The sequence below is a fragment of the Mus caroli genome, chromosome 4, assembly GCF_900094665.2.
Source record: "Mus caroli chromosome 4, CAROLI_EIJ_v1.1, whole genome shotgun sequence".
NCBI lineage: Eukaryota > Metazoa > Chordata > Mammalia > Rodentia > Muridae > Mus > Mus caroli.
The window spans coordinates 121,907,182-121,913,726 of NC_034573.1; the positions used below are offsets into that span (position 1 = coordinate 121,907,182).

At 44.9% G+C, this 6,545-nt stretch overlaps 1 protein-coding gene across 1 annotated transcript in view; it reads left to right on the plus strand.

Moving 5' to 3' along the window:
- The first annotated feature begins 730 nt into the window (after positions 1 to 730).
- The window catches only part of Taf12 (TATA-box binding protein associated factor 12), a 10,290-nt gene continuing 4,475 nt past the window's right edge, over positions 731 to 6,545 (plus strand). The window contains exon 1 of the mRNA XM_029476498.1: positions 731 to 831. The gene's annotated coding sequence lies outside the window, so the exon portion shown is untranslated. The remainder of the gene's footprint in view (positions 832 to 6,545) is intronic.

Consider the following 6,545-nt stretch of genomic DNA (forward strand, 5'->3'; position numbering starts at 1 on the left):
TATTAGTTTGCGAGATCTCTATTTTACTAAGAATCCAATTCCACCAGAGCTGTTTTGTGGGCTTTCTCTTCTAGACACAACTTACTCTAGATTTAAAAAAAAAAAAAAAAAAAAGGTACTCAAATCTCAGGACTTAGTGGTTTAACGGTTACTGTACCAGTCCGGGGTTTGGAGTGAGAATTTTCAATTCAAGTTGAGAACCTACATCCCTTAGGGAGAATTTCACACGTTTCTTCCACTATTACATGGCATACTCCAAGTGAGGGACTGAACCAGTCCCTCACAGACAGCTCTCGTCCAAGTGTATATTGACTACAGATTAACTAATAGGCACAATCAGCTTCTCTAGTCCCCAAGTTCTCGTGCTGGTTGAGAGTCCCATAGTTGGCATCTATGCAGAACTGCGGTCCCATCCTTATAGCACGACAAAGGCACCAACCAAAAATGGCGACTTGGAAGCTCTCCCAGGCCGTCGGTTACGGGTCACGCTCGTGAAAGAGATGAGTCGGAAAGAAACATCAAGGACAGGGATTCATGCCGAGGTAGGGGACGAAGAGTAAACCCACGCCACCAGCAAGCCACACACAGCAGAAAGCCCAACCTGCCAAGCCAGGCGCTGGGCTCACAGTCCTACCACGTGTTGTAGTACGGTCTGCGCCTGCGCAAGTCAGGCGCGCGCCCGGCGGCCGGAAGAGCCGCGCGTTTCCGGGTTGGAGGCGGGGAGCGGTGCCGGAAGTGCTTGGGGAGGGCCGCGCAGTCGGACCGGCTGCTGAGACGAAAGCTTCACTGGGGCAGTCTCCGCATATCATGGGGAGATAGACGCTGCTGCCTGTGAGTCTTGGGCCCTGGCAGTTGAGGACGAAGAGCGGGAGGAGGGTGTCAGGACCCAGACCCACAGCGGGTCAGTGCTGGAAGAACTAGGCTGTGGAAGAGACGGGGCTGTGAGGAGCCCAGGCTCTTGGGACGGGACTTGAGGGGTTCGGGCTCGCAGAAGCAGCGGCTGTTGGGGACTCGAGCTCTGAATGAGAGACTTAGGAAACGGGGACGGATGTGGATTCTGCAGCATCTGAGGGAAAGCCTTCTGAGAGGGACAGGATGGTGAGGATCCCGCACTTTATAGGAGGCGAGGGTAGGTACGAAACGGGGCGTGAAGACACAGGCTCCAGAGAGGTAAAAGTGGAGCCCGAGAGGACTCGGGCTCCTAAGAGACAGAAGCGGGACAGTAAAGTCCCAGCTCCTAAGGATTCAGAAACCGGGCAGCAAAGACTTAAGGACTGGAGCTAGAGAAGGAGGCAGAGAAGACTTGAATTTGAAAGGGAATAGAAGCGGGCAGTGAGGACTGGGTCTTCTTTGGGGACAAGATCCCGGGCTTTCAGACTTCAAGAGTTTCTGGAGGGACAGAGATGTAAGGACCCGAGCTCCTAAAAGTGAAGGAACTAGGGGGTCCTTAACGGCTGGGAGATCAGCCTTCAAGGGAGAAAAGTTGAAAAGGTTTAGCGACCGGAGGATTAAGATTATATATATATATTCGGGGGAAGACTTCTTGGCGCTGCCTATTTGGCTTTTGGCATTTAGGCTCTTTCTTGTAACCTAGAAAAGCCACATGAAACGTCTTCATTTTTCTTCATTATTGTGAATCAGATGTGAAGTTGAAAGCAGTTTGAACTCAGTTATATACTTGATAAGTACCTTAAGCCCTGTTCCATTCAGCCCCTGTTGAGCACAGATCTATATTACAAGCAAACTGTCATAGATGGAAGGGCAGCAAAAGATCACTTTGAATTCTTTTACATTTAAGAAAAAGAGGGTGCAAAGAAGGATCACTGTGAGCCAGATTCTTAGGTTATACAGCACTCTACCATGTACATCGAAGAAGAGATGCTTGCTTGAAATTATTTGAATAAATGCTTTTAGAATCTCTACCCTCAAACTCAGAAGGGATTTTTTTTTCTAACGGATTTTAATATTTTAGTACCTATTATGTATGGCATTGATATAAATGTTACAAGCGAGGAAACAAACTTTTAAGTGAAAAGTTTTTTATTTATTTTAATTTATTTATAAATTTTATTTATTTTTTAATAATATGTTGAGAAATTCACAAGTAAATGTGGCTTAGAACATTTTCTAGGGATTGCTTTTAGAAGAGTGACTTGGACCCTGTCATTTCCCTTCATAAAGACCCAGGACTGAAACCTACTCAGATGAATGGGGCACAACTTAAGCACTTTGGGTTTTTTGTTCTTTTTTCTTTTGGTTGGTTGGTTGGTTGGTTTGTTTTTCAAGACAGGGTTTTCTGTGTAGCCCTGGCTGTCCTGGAACTCACTGTGTAGACCAGGCTGGCCTCAAAGTCAAGAAATCTGCCTGCCTCTGCCTCCGGAGTATTCCGTTTAAAGGTGTGCACCTCCACCATGAACAACTTAAACACTTTTAAGTATTCCATCCCTTCCCACAGTTAAGTATGGTTAGTCCTGTTGTCTGTCCAGAGAGGTTAAGGAGTTTGTCATAAAGTACTGAGTAGCTTATCCGTAAATGTGCCTCCAAAGTTTTCTTGAACTTTTCTAAGTGGATTTCCTGCCATGTATAGTATGCATAAGAACGAAATATAAGTAATATTTATAAATCCTGCCACTGAATGAAAGCACACACCCCTCCTCCCCAAACTACTTGGCTCCCCCTAGCCTGGAAATTGCTGTGTAGACAAGGCTGGCCTCAAACTCAGAGATCCCCCTGCCTCTGCCTTTAGAGCGCTGGTGATTCAAGGGTGGGTATACCACCAAAACCAGCTTCTTCCTTAACTCCTTTTCAAGTCAAGGACTGTAACTTTTAGGATACTTCCATAGTATTTGAGATCTGAATTCCTGTGTTTTCACAGAAGCACAAATATTCCAGGTAGAATCTTTCCCATGATAGAGTAGGGTTTTTTTAATTTTTTTTCTTTTTCTTTTTTTTTTTTTTTGGTTTTTCGAGACAGGGTTTCTCTGTGTCGCCCTGGCTGTCCTGGAACTCACTTTGTAGACCAGGCTGGCCTCAAACTCAGAAATCCACCTGCCTCTGCCTCCTGAGTGCTGGTAAATTTTTTTAAATTAGAGCGACATCAGATTAACTTTGCAGTTAATTGCTAGCATATACTGGATGTTGTGAATGCTCGGGCTGACAGAGCCAAGCATCATAGTGCTTGACTATAATCCCATTACATTGGAGGTGGAGGCTGAACGATCAGGAGTTCAATGTCAACATAAAACTTTATCTCAAGAAGAAACAGAAGAAGAGCAGATCAGGTGAGGTGGTTCTCCTGGTAAGGTGATTGCCACAAAGAGTGATGATTTGAGTTCAGTCCCTGAGTCCTGCATGGTGGAAGGAGAGAACAACTACCAAAATTATCCTCTGACCACATCAGCACAGACACATTGAATAAAGAAAAGGTTGTTGTTGTTTTTTTTTTTTTTTAAACATGCTTGAAGCTATTATTTTCCCAGGAGCTTAGCTACTCTATTATTTTTTTAAGGTTTTACTAAGGGTGATGAGACCCGTACAGCCAGCACACAGAGAAAAACCAAAGCAAAGGGGGGATTTTTGAAGCCAAAGCTTCTGGTACCATTTTTAAAGATTTGCTTGTTTGTTTATTCATTTCTTATCGGGAAGGGGCATTGAGTCAGGGTCTCTCCGTGTAGTCCTGACTGCCTTGGAACTCTGCAGACCTCAAATTCACAGAGACCCTCCTGCCTCTGCCTCCTTATTTTTTATGTGTATGAATGTTTTGCCTCAATATATGTCTGTGTACATCGGTACTTGATTTAGAGTCCTGAAAAGGGCATTGAGTCCCCCTAGAACTGGGTTGTAAGTCGTTGTGTGGATGGTGGGGACAGAAGCCAGGTCCTCTGCAAGAGCAATAAGTTCTCTTAGCCACTGAGCCGTCTCCTGTTCCTGATACTGTTTTCAGAAGCCTGCATAAAAGTGGTCAGCATTTTCTTATACCAAGTTATGAGCAAAAGCATACCCTTATCACCATCTTGTTGATTTTAATTTGGGAGGTGGCTGTCTTTTTTAGAAGGGTCTCACTGTGTACCTAAGACTCTGTTGCCTTGGTTTCTTGAATGCTGCGATTATAGGTAGCACCACAATTGATAGTTCAACTAGTGATAATGGATTGCTGAATTAGCATTCTTACCTATATTTACAAAATACTTGAATTCTTTCTTTTTAAATTATGTGTGTTTGTCTGTCTGTCTGTCTGTGTGAATGCAGGTACCGTTAGAGGTCAGAGAAGTCACACCCCCTGGAGATGGGAGTTTGAGGCATTGTGAGCTCCTTGATAGGAGTGCTGAGAACTTAATGTGGTTCCTCTGAAAGAGCAGTTGTACTCTTATCGCTGAGCCACCTCTTGAGCTCCCTATAGTTTTCTTTTCTGAGACAGGGTCACTGGCCCAAGCTGGCCTCAAACTCTGGATAGCCAAGGATGACTGAATTCTGACGCTCTGAGTGCTGAAATGGCAGGCATGGGCCACTACACCAAGTTTATGTGGTGCTGGGTATCTAGCCCACAGTATCGCCTATGCTAGGCAAGCACACTACCAACTGAGTTACAGCCCAGCCCAACATCCAGTTTGTGTTCTGCACTGTGAAACAACAGGTGTGCTAGAGTCATCTTGAAATATTCACATATGGACTTAATTTTAAACTTACACTGCTTGTTGAACCTTAAAGGGACTTTCGAATCTGCATGGGTTCAGTTGCTAAAACAGATGTAGAACTAGGGTCACAGATGGCACCTAGCTCTCTTCACTTGGGTTTTCCACAATACCTCTCATAAGCCTCCTGCACACTCTGTTAGTCTGCCGCCGCCGCCACCTCCTTCTCCTCCTCCTTCTTTCTTCCTTCTCTTCCTCCTCTTCTTCTTCTTCCTCCTCCTCCTCCCTTCTCTCTTTTTTCTTCTCTTTCTCCTCTTCTTCTCCTTCTTGTTCATCTTTTTTTTTTTTTTTTTNCACGTGGGTCCATGGAGTGTGGAACTGCCTACCTGCCTACTGCTTGCCTACTGCTTGGGAGAACGCACTAGTCAAATGCCAGTAATCATCTTTTTTCTTTTTCTTTCTTTTTTTTTTCCCCCGAGACAGGGTTTCTCTGTGTAGCCCTGGCTGTCCTAGAACTCACTTTGTAGACCAGGCTGGCCTCGAACTCAGAAATCCCCCTGCCTCTGCCTCCCGAGTGCTGGGATTAAAGTTGTGCGCCACCACGCCCGGCCTTCTTGTTCATCTTAATCTTATTTGAGACAGGGTTTCTCTGTGTAGTCCTGGCTGTCCTGGAACTCACTAGTCCTTTTTTAAAAATGGTATCTCACGTAGCCTACAGTACCTTGAACTGACTATACAGCTCAAGACTACCTTGAAGTACTTCCTGCCTCCACCTCAGAAGTACCGGGATTATAGGCACTCACCACCATACCTAGCTATTAATTTTTATCCTTTAAGATGGGTTTTACAACGTAGCCCAGGCTGCCCTTGAATGCCTGGGCTTAAGTGATCCTCTTGCCTGAGTTTCCAAGTAGCTGGGGTTGCAGGCTTCAGTCTTTCCTCCATCCCTCCCAGTGCAGGAGATCAAACCCATAGCCTCATACATACAAGGCAAAATATTCCTACCCTAACTTAAATAGCCAGTCTCTTTCCTAAAAAACAAACAAAAACCCTCAAAAATAACTCTCACCATTAGGGCCAATAAGATACCTCAAGAGAACCAAAATGCTTGCTTTCAATCCTAACTAAGCTTGATCAACATGGTGAAATGAGAGAACCAACTCCCCAGAGTTATCTTCTGACTCCCATACTCACTATGACCCATGTCTGTCCCTTGCCCAACATAAAACAAGTCGTAAATAGAAAAAAATTCTCTAGCTGTAAAAGTGATTACAGAAGTCGGGCGTACACTGTGATCTTAGCACATGGAGCAGGACTGGTGAGTCAGGAGAAGCAGTCCTGATTCAAAGTCAACTTGGACTGCTAGCAAGTGCTGATCTATCGAAGGGTCTCTAACAACATTCTGTCCCAGAAAGACCTGGGTCTGGTGGTTCAGGCCTGTAATGCCAGCATTTGGGAGGCTAAGGCAGGAAGGTTGTTTATGGGTTCAGTTGTCTCCTAGTGAATTCCGGGTCAATCTGGGGTACTTTGCAAGACCCTAAAAACATACAATAAAAAATAACTTCTCCCCCCCAAAAAAAAACCCAGGATGGTTATAATGCATGGGTAGTATAATGAGTTATCAAAATGAGCAAAGCTTTTTAATATACCAATCTTGCCACTGTGCACCTTTGGTCCCAGCACTTGGGTAGCAGAGGCTGGTGGCTCTCTGTGAGTTTGAGATTAATCTTGTCTGTGCAGTATGTGCCAGGATAATGAAAGCATGAGACCCTGTCTCAAAAACAGCAAAAAAAATTCCAGCAGACAACGATGCTTTCTTCTTTAATCCCAGCATTGGAGTCAGAGGCAGGCAGATCTGAGGTCCAGGCTGCTCAGGGCTACATAGAGTTCCTGCTTCAACAAAACAAAACTTCC